We start from the raw sequence: 13,992 nt of genomic DNA on the forward strand, positions 1-13,992 counted from the left end.
CAGGGGGCTTAGCCCACTGGCCACCGGGTCCTCACTTAAGTGAAGTGACCCGGGTTCGATCCCTCTTGGGAACGAATTGGTGATTGGAGATATAAGGTGGAGTTTGGTGAATGGAGAGATAAGGTGGTTCTTGGAGTGGATGGGGAACTAACTACTAACATCTAACATGACTTTGACCGATCAAAAAAAAAAAAAAAAAAAATAAGTATACATTTGTGCGACCAAATGTATATCTTATGCTTAGGGTTTAGTTTTCACCTATTAGGGTTTAGTTTTCACCTATTAGGGTTTAGTGTTCACGCTTAGGGTTTAGTTTACAGGGTTTAGGGTTTAGTTTATAGAATTTAGGGTTTAGAAAATATAATACTGTATATTAAATGAAGGAAAATACCTATATTTATATAAATATACATTTGTGCGAACAAATGTATATATCATGCTTATTAAAAGTAACAATTGTTATACACAAATGTAATAATTAGGAGTTTGGGCGGGTTCCGGGTTTGGGCGGGTTCCGGGTCAGGAGGGCGGGTTTGGGCCGGGTCAACCCGTCGCACTCCTGTGCGACCGTCGCACAGGAGACCAGCCCATAATAAATTTGTTTAGCCAAATATTACTCAACAATTTTGAGCTCTATCCCAAGTACGAATTAATTCAACTAACAAGACTAATCATAATAAAATAAGAGTTCACTAACTACTTAAAATAGCTTCCAATTATTCGGTCAAATAAAACAGTATTTAAAAAAATTGACCACAATTGAAAAATTAATCCAAAAACTAATTTTCTTTCATTCAACTCCTACATTCTAAATTGTAAGTCTAACTTCCGAAAAAAACTAATGCTCCACCGAATTTAAAGAAATAGTAGCATTTGTTGAAAAATAAATAAATAAATAAATAACAAGTTTAACTCAAACTTCTATTAGGCATCATAAATATAAATAATAATTATAGTCTAGATAAAATTAATGGTACATGTCTGTATGTATCATGTAATTATCTAAAAAAAATAATAAGCTATATCAGAAAATACTAATAATTAAACCTATATAATAATCTAATTATTTGGGGTGTTACATCATTTCATCAATACATGCTCATAACTAACAAATGAAATGTACATGCAAAAAGGTTGACACTTTATTCGATTAAAGACATAAAAAAGAAAAGCATTTTTTTGTTAGTTAATCTGTATATCTCAAATTACAATTTTTCTTTTGCAAAAGTAATATATGCTAATCTCTTTTGCATTAATTCAATATTATTAAATATTACTCCATTCGTCTCATTAAAAATATCTCATTATTTTTGGGCACGAAAATTAAGAATATTCTCCCGTCCTATTACAAATGTCCCACTTTCCATAATGAAACGTCTCATAACAAATGTCTCATTCCATTTTTGACAATATATTATCTTTATATACCTAATATTTAAATAATTTTCATCAACCCACTTTATCTACTTTTTACATATTTTTTAATTTTTGTGTCCAAAAGTAACGGGACATTAGTAATGGAACGGAGGGAGTATGTAATTAATTAGTAGATAAAATGGGTTGGTAAAAATTATTTAAATAGTATTAGATATAAGAAGAGAATATATTGCCCAAAAAGGGAAGAGATATTTATAATAGGACATCCCATTATAAAAAGTGAGATATTTGTAATAGAACAGAGGGAGTAATAAATATATTTATTTGTTTCATAAATCAAATTACCTGACTTTGAAGAATTTTTTGCTTTGTGTGCTTCTATATATTTTCCTTTGCACCGATGAGTTGATTTTGATTCTAGATAATAAATAAATCTAAAGCTTGAATATCTAGATGTTTTTATAGATTGAATATAAGATGGTTTGTTAATAAGGTGTGTTCTCTTTGATTGATAAACTTATAATGAGAAAATAAAGGATATCGATAAATTTGTCATTTTAAATGTTTTTTTTTTTCCTTATTTTCTACAAAAGAGAATTTATTCATTTCTCATTCATTCTTTTTACTTCAAAAAGGGATATTATTATCCCTTCATTTTGTGTGATAAAATTATTCCTCTTTGAGGTGAGAAATTATGAAATTTTCTTTTATAGAGAATGGGGAAAAGAAAAAAGACATTTAAAGGAAGATTTTTTGTTATCCTTTCTTTTCTCATAATAAATTTATCAATTAAAGAGAACACAAGAAATTCTTCTTTCAATATGATTTTACTACAAATTTTAGGATTTCAATGAAAGTAGAAAGAATATTTTGGGTTCAATCCTGCCTGCGAGCGTTGTAATTTTCCAACTTTGTGGTGTAATGGTATAATTTTCGTACATCTTTGTGTGATGTAATGGTCCCATCTTTATACGGTGTAGAAATTTATCACTTTTGTATGATGCACAAATCCTGCCAGCATACAGTGTAATGACTTATTGTTTACATTTGATTATATAACCTCTTGCAATTTAAAAAAAAAATATGAAAGTGTGGCCAACTCATTGCTTTAGTCATACCTTTCATCTATATCTTCTATGTTTTTAAATTTGATCTATTAATAATTCTTTCTTTGATAGGATTTGTTAAATTTAGTCGAAGTAAACCTATTCTTTTCACGTGTATTCATACTTCCTTCGTCCGTCAAAAGTGGAACACTTTGGTTAGGCACGATATTTAATAAAATTGGTGATGATTTTGATGTAGTGGAGAAAGAGTCCCACCACTTTATGAGATAATGTGTGGTTGAGATTGAATTTGGGGTGATTTTTTTGTAAATAAAGAGTGTTTGTAGGGATAAAAGATTAAAGTGGATAGTGAGACCATTTCTATAAAAGAAAAGTGATACACTTTTTGCGGACGCCCGATATAGTAAAAATGTTTTACTTTTGGCGGACGGAAGAAGTATTTATTAATGAGAAACAAATTAAATTGTCTAAAACTAATAAATAACATATCCAATTTTTTCACTTGAGAACCTCTAACACTTTTTGGTGTCTCAATTTGTACATGTTCCAATACAAATATTTTTTAGTTTGATTTAAGTTTTTTGTTAATCTATAGTGCTTTGGTTTAATTTTGTTGGGACACAAATAGATATCCAACTAGTTTTGATAATACCAAAATCATTAGAATGTTTCGCTTGTCTTTACTTCTCTTGTAGGTTCAAATATGTTGGTCCTTACAAGCCTTGACTGAAGCTGCAAAGACTAAAGATCAGTTGGTCAAGAAACAGAAGACTAAAGATCAAAGACAACACAACTAAAGCACACTTAGCTGAACGAACAGAAGGACGCACCATGACTGGAAGTCATCAGTCATCGGTCGAAGATGTTCACACAAATCAATATTAGCATTGAACCGAAGACTAAATCAAGTACCAGTCGACATTCTGCATCTGAATGAAGAGAAGAGTACCAGACACGCCGCATTAAATGCTCAAGTACAACAGCATTAAATGTCGAAGATTTGAAGATCGTCCTTGCAAGTACCTGAGCTTTCCTTTGCGTGTAAAGATGCAGAAACATCATACTCCGAGGACAAGACAATTCAAAATTCTGTCAAATGGAGTATTCGAAGATTGCCACCTCAGCCCAAGAAGCGACATCCTCTCACAACGGCAGAAATCCTAAAGACCATCTCTCTAACGAATCTATTCAAAACTTCGCCTATAAATAGAGCTCGAGGAACAACTGCAATTTCGCCGATTCAAAGACATACGCTGAAGCTCTGTCGAATTAGAGAGCCATCATTTCCTTAGATAGATATATTTCGAATCTAAGAAGAGAGTATTCAACGTTGTAAAATCAGTCTACTTGATTACCTAAACTCTCTTATTAGACTAGGCACATCTTGTTTTATCTTAAGCCTAGAATGGATTACTTGAGAGCCTGTTCTCAGTCTTCTTAGTTGGAAGAGTCCAAACCCCTTTTCAACCGAGAGAAAAGTGAGTTTGAGTAGTTGTTGTTTAGTACCAATAAACTAAACAGTTCGGTCCCTTGGCACCTGGTAAGCCAAGTGGTTGTTGTTTAGTACCAGAAAACTAAACTAGACGGTTACCTTGGTACCAGTTAAACTAAGAGGGTGTTCAGATTAAAGGTTCTGGCTCCAATTACCTTAGCATTAGCTGATTGGACACGACAGTGTCAGGGCGTGCTAAGTGTTAAATCCAATTCAGAGTGGATTGGTAGGTTTGATGTGCACCTTTAAGCATAAGCCCAGAGAGTTTGTCAGACAAATAATCTGGTTGTGGATGTAGGAAAGATGTTTCCGAACCATGTTAAAAATCCTTGTGTTCTTATATGCTTTCAGTTATTTTTTTGTTTGTGCTAAACTGTTTTCAATCGAAATGGATTAACTGAAAAGTATAACTAAGAATTTTACTAGTGACAAACTCTTTCCTAAAAGCTATTCGCATTAAGTTTAATTTCCTCTGCTGAGTTATTAATCTTACTGGCGACTCAATATATAGTCAGAGAGATAAATAACTCTCCTCTGTTTTACAAACTAGACTAAAGCCTTACTTGGATATCAGTTAAGCCCAGTGCTCGACTGATGTCAATCTACTGAAGTATTTTCAGTATCAGTCTACAACCTATTTCGAATTGAAATTTGGTTAAGTTTGTTTTGTTTGCGAAAAATAGCCCACAAGTGTATTTCCCCCTCCCCCATACACGTGTCAGTCAACCCTCCGGGACCCCAACAAATTTGAAGTTATTAATTAGGATTCACTAATCATGATTCCCGAGTAATGTAATTAGTTTATATTTTTTATTAATATTTTGTTTGCATTTTTTAGTTATTAATTAATTAATTAATATTATTATTCCATAATTAGGGTATATAATTTTGTAAACTCCAAATTTTAGTAATAAACATTCATTATAATTAATTAATTATATATATATAGGGGGCCGCTCCAATGAGACCCCCTAATTTTAGTGAGATCTAGGGCACGATCTGATGCGTTTATTTTATCAATCCTATGGCTGATATTGTATTTGGAGGGTGATTTTTTTTCGCAGGGTTCGAATCCTGGAGGGAGCAGAATATTTTAAATTTTGTTATTCATCAGTAAATATTGCATTGTTCATCAGTATATACGGCCTTGTTCATCAGTATATATGTCTTATTCATTACGAATTTTTAAATTTTATTTTTCATCAGTATATACATCTTGTTCATTAGATATACGTTATGTTCATTAGTATTATATGTCTTATTCATTGTACTCATGTTACACGAAAAATAGGGGGTCTCACTGGAGCGCGCCCCTATATATATATATATATATATATATATATATATATGTTGGTTATAGTGAAAATCACAATTTAAAATGAGAACTGAGAACACTGCACTAACATGTAAAGTTACTGCATTCACTGTACAATTAACTGCATTCGGGAAGAATGAAAAAATAAATAAAATTTCGCTCCATGCAGGATTCGAACCCAGATGATGCATTCATCCATCAAAATGTTGCATCCACCGTTAATATTCATGATCCAAGGATTGAGGATGATTCTCCGTTCTCATTTTGAATCTCGGTTCTTATTTGAACCTCCCTATATATAAAGAGATTACTCAACTCACACGATCTGACATGATAATATTTTGGATTCAGATCCGTAACTAATTAACAATAGTGTTACATAATGATTTGATCCGAACCATAACCTATTTAACGTATCTTGACCCGTAGAACCAAACCAAATTACATATGACTCCTCTATTGAATAAACGATGTTACATCGATAAAATTAATATTTTATACAATATCAAATCACAATGCAGCATCTTAAAACAAAATCATGGATATGAAAATGATTCCATCCCGTTTGCATTACATCTCAATAGAGTGATTTAGGCGAACATCATAGTGTTAGAATGATAATTTGCCATGCCATTTTCATAAATTTCTAGCAAATCCTTTCAAGAAGAAAAAAATTGGTGAGAAAATGATATGACTGTGATAATGATCATGAAATTAGAATAAAATTACCTCAAAAATGGCCATCAAGACTGGCACGAAAGAAAGGATTAATTTTTCTTAACTCCCAATTAGTTATTAGGTTAAGAAATTTGTGGATGATCGATGACTACTACTCCAAGAAAACACCTCGGATTAAGATGTTTAATTATCTTTAAATGGAAAATTAAATGATGATAATGACAATTACTCATATGAAAATTGTAATCTAATTGGTGGGATGCTAACTAGGCAAACCACTATGTGAATGGCCAATTAAGGTAGGCCCACATCTAGGTTTTTACCTAGGTTTTCATGGCTTTACATTTCATCATCCACCACCATTTCCAACGTTTGAGTTATTTTTTCAAGGGAATGATGAAATTATTTTTGTATTCATTGTAAATCAAGAAAGAAATTGAGGGTGCAAACAATATTGTGGTGAGAAGGAAAAATATTTGATTGACTTGATTTGGAAGTTAAGCTTGCTCCTAATCCATCTAAAGTGATAGATTAATGATGGCTAACAGCCTGGAATTTGTTGGAATATTTTCATAATAGGGTTATAGTATTTATATTATATATTATGTTGTCATGTTGTATTTTCTTTTAGGTTCTATTGATAAATTTATTTTTCGTAAGAACTGAGAATAATGAACAAATCAATAAATTCTACAAATAAATTAATATAATTGATTAACAAATGCATCTATTTAATAGTCCATCTGCCCCTCAAATAACTTTTTATATTTTCTTTTTGGGACGTCCTCAAATAACTTTCTATCCATTTTGAGACATTACCCCACCACTAACAATACTTTATTTATTCTTATTTTTCAACCTTTCACCATTCTCAATATTAATTATAACACATTTTCACTATTTTCAATACTAATTATAACACTTTTTCTCCACAGACTCCACTACCAATACACTTAACAACTTTTCCTTAAAACTTGTGTCGTCCCCTACTAAGAAGTTATTTGGCGGACGGAGGGAGTATGTTGAAAATTTCGGCCTTCTACGATTCTAATCCCAAACTAATATGTTTGTTCATAAAAATTATTGATTTATTCATAATAATTATTGATCTGTTCACGCCTTCTCAATTTTGTTAAAATATTTACTCTCTCTCTCTCTCTCTCCTCTACCTATGAAATTCGAACTCAGGACCATCAATTCATCTAACAAGATGATGAATCAACCGTAGATCTTGATGATCTAACGGGCTTAAAATGGTTCCTATTTTATATTTTAAGAGGTGGTTTTTATTTTAGCTCACCCCTATATATTGGGAAGGGCTAATAAACACTTCTTAACATACAAAATACGAACTAGCTAAAATGTATGAATTCTATGTAGAACACGTATGAATTCGCTATGCAAATGTATGAATTGCGAAAATTAAATTTTTTGCTACCTATGGAATTCGAATTCACGATCATGAATTCATCCAACAAGGTGATGAATCAACCGTAAATCTTGATGATTTAAGGGCTGAAAATGGTTCATATTTTATATTTTAAAAGGTGTTCTTATTATTATTATTATTATTATTATTATTATTATTATTATTATTATTATTATTATTATTATTATTATTATTATTATTATTATTATATACTATTTATTTATTTATTTATGATGTCCTCTAATTGAATATTGTCATGTTAATGGTTAGTTTGCTATGTAATAATGATAAAAACATGATATATTTGACTAATACATTATATGTATTTTCCTTTTTTAGAAAACTCCCTTATACTTTGAATCCCATCTACAATCAAAATTTACAAAATATCCATCATTTACTTTTATAATTTGGTGGGCTCAATACTATTATTTAACATTAAAAATCACATCTTCCAACTTTTTTATTAAAACTCGTGTCTTTCATTCCACCACATACTCTTTGTGGACGAAATGAAGTATTTAATATTATATATTAGAATATGTACACCATATAATTCATTATATGATATGATGAAGTATCGTGTATTAGCTTTTAATTTCTAAACTATTGTTATAATTCTAAAATTTAATTGATGTGATATTAAGGTTAATTTAGCATAATACTAAGTTAACATGGGTTCCACATTCACTATCAATTCCATCCAGTGGTGGTATATAAAATCATATAAAAATATTTAAGGCTCGTTTAACATAGTGATTAGGATGTATATATACATATGACACTCTAATATTTTGTTTGGTACAAAATACAAGGCTCTGTATAAATCAAAAGTCCGAAAACAAGATACAAATCATAGTTAATTATTACTAACTCTATACAAATCATAATTAGGATGTATATATATAAGATACTAGATTAATATGGGTTCCACGCAAATATGCATGTTCTTAATATCTTATCCTAATTTATTTTTATATTCTCTTTCCCATGTAATCTATTCATCTGATGTGGTTATTGTTGTTGTTGTATCTGAGTGCAGAGGATATAAGGGGGTAAAAGTGGTGGCGTGGTGCTGCTGATGTCGACCGAAGCACAAATTTTACTTGCACGATTTTAAGTTATCCAATCATAAACCCTAAATTTAAACATACTCTTTCTCTATCTTTATCACAAAACGATATTGTTCTTTATCTTTTTCTATCACAAATTGGTGGCGCGCGGCTAAGTTAACCATTGTTTCGAGCTGTTCGCCATAGAATAGAGACAAGGAGCAGGTGGTGTTGGGCCTAGATCTAGATCTGATATCTCTCTCTCTTTCCCCCTCCCTCCAAAAAATCAACTTCGTTCTTTTTATTTTTCTATCAAAAATCGGCGGCGGCGCGCGACTAAGTTAGTTGTTGGCGCAAGTTGTTCGACGGATAATAGAGATGAGGAGCATGTGGCAGCGTCCACACAGGTGGCGAGTGTACCTTATTCGTGCGTTCTACGCTAGTGGCCATCCCAAAAAATTAAAATATGTTTTACGTAAAAGTTGTTTGAACACATAATTAAACACAAATATTGATGTGGATAATACTATGCACCTCTCTTTGCATTAAGCCTAATGGATAAAGATTACGGATTAAAAAGAAGTATCAAACTTGGTAGAAGGAAGAAGATAGTCAAAGCTGATTTCATTCGTTCAAAGATGGAAGAATAAGACAAAAAAAAAAAGAGTTTCAACTCCGCTAACCTTGGCAGTCAACCTTCCCACAACCTTGATAATCAGCTTCGCCACCTCCGCCAGTCATTAACCTTGGCGGTTAGCTCCGCCGGATGTCAATTACGCCAAACGTCAATCTTAGCTATCACTTACATTATACATCAATCTTAGCGATCAGCTTCGCCGGACGTCAATCATGGCGGTCACTTCCACCAGATGTCAATCTTGACGGTCAGCTCCGCTGGACGCCAACCTTGGAGATCACCTCTGCCAAACGTCAACATTGGCTCAATAGATTTGCCAAACTTCAATCTTGGCGATCAAACCACCAAACATCAACCTTGACAGTCAGCTCCCACAACTTTGGTGATCAACCCTGCCAAAACCTTAGGGCTTAGCTCCACCTCAACCTAAGCACTTCAGCTCAGCCGAATCAACCTTGGCAGCCTCCCTTGCCAAATGTCAACCTTGGCAGACAGCTTCGCCAACCCTATATGACAATTCTGTTAGCTTTGATGATCCGCTCCAATATAAAATTATTATAACGAGCCTTGGACACAATTGCCTCAATTAATGGGACTTAGTGCTAGATTTGCTTTGTAATCTATAAATAATATTTTTATGTATAAATTATCAAGTCATTCATTACTCATCAATTGAAAATAAAAAACATTATCTATTTCTCTCTCTATGCATTCAAAACATATATTCTTCATATTTCTCAATGTTCTTACTTGGTTCATATATTCTACCTTTTCTATATTAGCTATTGAGATTCAAACTCAATTCAATAAATATGCATATAATTAAATACAAATATGCATAAGTTCGGTTCTGCGTTAATTTAATGAAACACAACTACACATTTTTTTGCTTGAGAAAATGCGAAAAGTCCTAATTTGCTAAATTTTTAAGGGACAATAATATACCTTTTTTTTTTCTTGGAAGATCTTTACCACATGTCGCATTATTAGGTGTCCACATGAATACAATGTATGGACTACATTTTGATCTATATACTACCGAAGGGAAGATGATCTACATGATTTAGTTCTAATATACTCCCTCCGTCCCATATGGATAGGCTGATTGAGATTTTCACAAAGATTAAAAAAAATCATTAAAAATGAAAATATATAAGTAAAATTCCTAGTATGCCCATATTTATTATTTAATGATGTATTAAAGTGGGAGTAAATTAAAGAATTAAATAGGGATATAATAGTGAATGAGTAAAAAAAATATTACTTTTTATGGAAACAAGCCTATATAAATGGGACATTCAAAAAAGGAAAACAAATCTAAGCATATGAGACGGAAGGAGTACATATATAATATAAATATATAATATAAACATCAATACTTCAAAAATGGTCATGATGATATGAATATCATTAAGTAAATGAGTTTTAGTATAGTTGTACATCAAAATTGAGAGTTGAAGGATTTTTAGAACATTAACTTAGATTGATTATAAAATTAGGACATAAAGTTTAAGGCTTGGAAAAGTATGATACTAATTAGTAATGCACTCACAGGACAATTTTTAATCCATTTTAAAAATTTCAGGTTTACTTGCACAGACCGAGCATGTAACTATACATACAACAATCAAAGTAAAACCCCAAACTCGTCAAATAGGTTGAAAGTTATCATACGGGTGCATTAATTAATTAATTATTAATTATTAATTATTAATTAGTGCCCTATTTTTACATTTTCAAAAATTTTATTATATTTTCTAAATCTGTAAAAATTATTATCCTAAAAAACACTATAACCCTCAAAACTAATTATATGGCAACTCGTAATAGAATTGTCGTAATAAAATAATAGAGTATTTGTTGAATACAATTTTTTTTTTGATACATTGTCACGTATATATGTGTTTGAATTGTGGTAAAATATTGTAAGACAGCAAAGTAAGACAACAATTTATCTGGTAAAATATTGTAAGACAGCAAAGTAAGATAACAATTTATTTTTTCAGTTTTCAACATGATCAACATATTGCTGCAAATTAACATGAGATAATAATTTAAATATCATTAATATATCAATGTGAAATTCCTAAGCATAAATATGTTACACCCGTGTCATTTTTATGTCAACAATTGTCAGTTATTAACCCTACTCTAATTGCACCCATGTCTTCTCACAATATAGTTGCTTCAATTATTTAAACCAACAATAAGTGAAGAGTTTCAAAAAACCTTCATACCCACACAAACAATTTTCAGACATAAAAATAACTCGTCATCAACTTCAACAACTGATGATTAGAACTTTCGAAAATCTTAATTATTGTAGACGGTGCGCCCTTGTCTCAACAAATTAGCTCAATACGACAATATTAAGAGCTTTAATTAGTATCGAAGTTATGTTAATTAATAAAACGTAAATCTATTTGGATCGAATCAATGAGGAGAAAATAATTACAATATTAAAAATAAAAATATATTTTTACCTTAAATACCCATAGTAAAAGATTACCAACTTTTTCTCTAAAAAAAAGAAGATTACCAACTTTTTTATAAATACTCCCTCCATCTTTAAATAAGTGTCATATGACACAAAATTACACATACGAAGGAGGAGTATAATTTTACATGCATACCATTAATTATATTTTCTAACTTCAAGATTTTGTTTAATTATAATTGTTGGGAAAATAATAGAAATATTATATCCTCGTTTTGATGATCCCAAAACACTTAGTTTATCTTCACTAGACTAGAGTATTTCTGGACTCAAGTGTTAGAGTCCATGTTTTTAGCTAGACTGAAGACTGAAGAGGCAAAGACTGAAGACTGAAGTATTAAAGACTGAATATTGAAGTACCAAAGACTGAAGGCTAAAGTACTGAGGACTGAAGTTCTGAAGACTAAAGACTGAAGTATTGAAAACTGAAAACCAAAGAACATAAGACTGCTAACTCGCACTAAACGACGCGTGCACTGAAGTATCAGTGTTAGGGAAACACTGATACATGCCACGTCGGATAAAGCAAGACTGATACTGAAGTAAAGTATCAGCTAAAACCTCGAACTTATTCTATGTCCCAAATTGATTCTCAGTTTGAGGTTGTCTCATTCATTTCAAATTAAGCCACGTGGAAAGTCAACAAGGATAATTGCATTTAATGCACAAATCTGCAGAATCGCCCTTCAGAATACGGAGTTTCCCTTTACGTGCTGCTTTATTCTTTCAGATTAGGAGAACAAAGAGTGAGGACATTAGCCCAGATTCAAATCTGAGTCACAACGACAGAAATCTCAAGACACACCTCCTCCAACAAATCTATTCTCAAGATGATGCCTATAAATAGAGCACAATGATCAACCTCATTCTTCACCGATTCAATGCACAAAGCTGAAACTCTGTCGAACTCAAGAGCCAACTAACTCACTGCTATCAAGTTTGAATCGAATAAGAGAATACCCATTGCTGTAATATCAGTCTAAACTGATAGCAAAAATTCTCTTAGGTCTTCTAGGCATATACACTCTCATCCTTAGCCTAGAAACTGATTACTGAGATTCTGTTCTCAGTAATCCTAGTTGGAAATTCGAACCTTTTTCAAGAGAGAGAAAAGAGCGTTTGAGAGACTGTTCGAGACAGTTGTCTGAACACTAGGTTGTTTAGCACCCGCAAGCTAGACGTGTGGTTTACTTAGCACCAGTAAGCTAAGGAAGAGAAGTCCAATAGGTGTTGGCACTGAAAGGAATCTTTTAGTTGTAAGGTTTGGTGTGCACCCGTAAGCACGACCCTAATCGATTGTCAGTGTGATCTACTGACCGTGGACGTAGTAGGAATCAGAATTGCTAACCACGTAAAATCATGCACACTCATTCTGACATACACTGAAAACTGATAACCTAAAGGATAAACCCTAAAACTGACAATATTTTCACTAAATGCTATTTCATAAATCGCTTCCGTCAAAAGTGTTATCAGTCTAACTGACAAGTCTTCTGACAGTCAGTAAGATTTCTAACATTACTATGATTTCAAAATTGAAAAGGCTGCACCCTCAACTGAACTTCAGTTTGACGACTAGTTCTTCACACTGAAGTTAATTGAATGAAAAATATATATTTAATTAAAATAAATTACCAATTTTTTAAAATAAAAATATCCTTATAATAATGATTTTTAAAGTAAATTTAATGATGAATCATTATTCAATTAATAACTATATATAAATATTAATATAATAAGTCAATTTTTTTATTTATTGAAAATACAAATATTTGATGAATTTTTTGTTCCCAATATATACGTATTCTGATAACAGATCCGATCACCTACCCACCGTGGGCAGGTATAATGTGCCCACCACTGATGTGACAATCTTAATTAGAGTAAGATAATTTTAATTAGAGTAAGATATGTTAATTTTCTTTCCAATTTAAAATTGCCACATCAGTGATGGACACATTATACTTGTCCATAGTAGGTAAGTGATAGGTTCTGATATATATAATTATTATAATAAAATTATGTAATGAAAAAGTATATTAAGGGTAAGAATATTTTCTTACATTGAAAATTGAATAGTTATTGTGTTTGATCCGGATCAAATTGATCCAAATAACATCACCCAATAATAAATTATTCCTAAGTTGACAAATATTTATTACAGATGGCAAAATGCTAGTTAATCCCATTCTTTTAAAATTGGAATTTGATTGCATTATCTCACTGTTCACCAACCATTTCAAATTTGATCTATACATATATAAACCCAATAATTGCATGATATATTCTCCTAATCAGCGACTAATCAAATAATTATTGCTAAGCATTTCGTACATGTGTATGGGGTGCCATATTTGAACTAGGTTTATATATGACTTAAGCTAAGTTGTTTAGCTGCTTATAAATTTTTAAAAGGTATTGATAAAATAAGTATTTAAATAGTTTAAG

The sequence above is a fragment of the Salvia miltiorrhiza genome, chromosome 1 (genome assembly GCF_028751815.1).
Source record: "Salvia miltiorrhiza cultivar Shanhuang (shh) chromosome 1, IMPLAD_Smil_shh, whole genome shotgun sequence".
Taxonomy (NCBI): domain Eukaryota; kingdom Viridiplantae; phylum Streptophyta; class Magnoliopsida; order Lamiales; family Lamiaceae; genus Salvia; species Salvia miltiorrhiza.